Source organism: Morone saxatilis, unplaced genomic scaffold, assembly GCF_004916995.1.
Source record: "Morone saxatilis isolate NCDOM2014 unplaced genomic scaffold, NCSU_SB_2.0 Contig8, whole genome shotgun sequence".
Classification (NCBI taxonomy): Eukaryota; Metazoa; Chordata; class Actinopteri; family Moronidae; genus Morone; species Morone saxatilis.
In genome coordinates this window covers 6,480,888-6,481,574 of record NW_023340257.1, presented here as the reverse complement: position 1 = coordinate 6,481,574, position 687 = coordinate 6,480,888, and positions in this window count along the sequence as shown.

The window sequence follows — 687 nt, the reverse complement described above, 5'->3', positions numbered from 1 at the left end:
AACTGGTTCGTGTTAAATAAGTAAATAAAATCAGTTATCCTAAACATCCGGAATCACAAGTTATTGTGTTTGTGATGACTGAACATGTTACCACCTGCTGCCCCTGGTCACACAATGAAACAAACATTTTCACTGAGTCAGCATGACTAAGTGCATTATTCAATAACCTAATGTCAAAAACTAACGTATGTCAGTATGTCAGTGTTTTTTTTTATAGATGACAAACGCCAGAGAACTGGATACAGGCTTGAAGCCGGTTTTATAATATATTAAAAAAAAAAAATAACAAATGCAATACCTTATAAATCCACATAACCATGAATAACGAAAGTAGAATGTGCTTAACAGTCAAAACTGAGCTTTGGAGATAAACTATTTATAAAGCTGTCAGAACGATTGGAAAGAGAGGAAGATGGATCTAACATTTCTAATTAAACAACCAAGTTTTAAATCAAGTTACGAATTAGAAGCATTTAAGCACTCTTAGCACAGTATTCTAACCATGCCCTTGCATTATGCTGCAGAGCCAGGCGGGAGGGCTCTGTTTGCTGTCTGAAGAGGTGTTGCGGGATGTGTTGGCGGAGGGCTGGAAGGGTGGATTACGCAAACTGGGACAGGACAGAGTAGGAGAGGAGAAAGCAGAGAATATCGACATGATTTTAACACTTCCGTCGTAGCACTGCAACA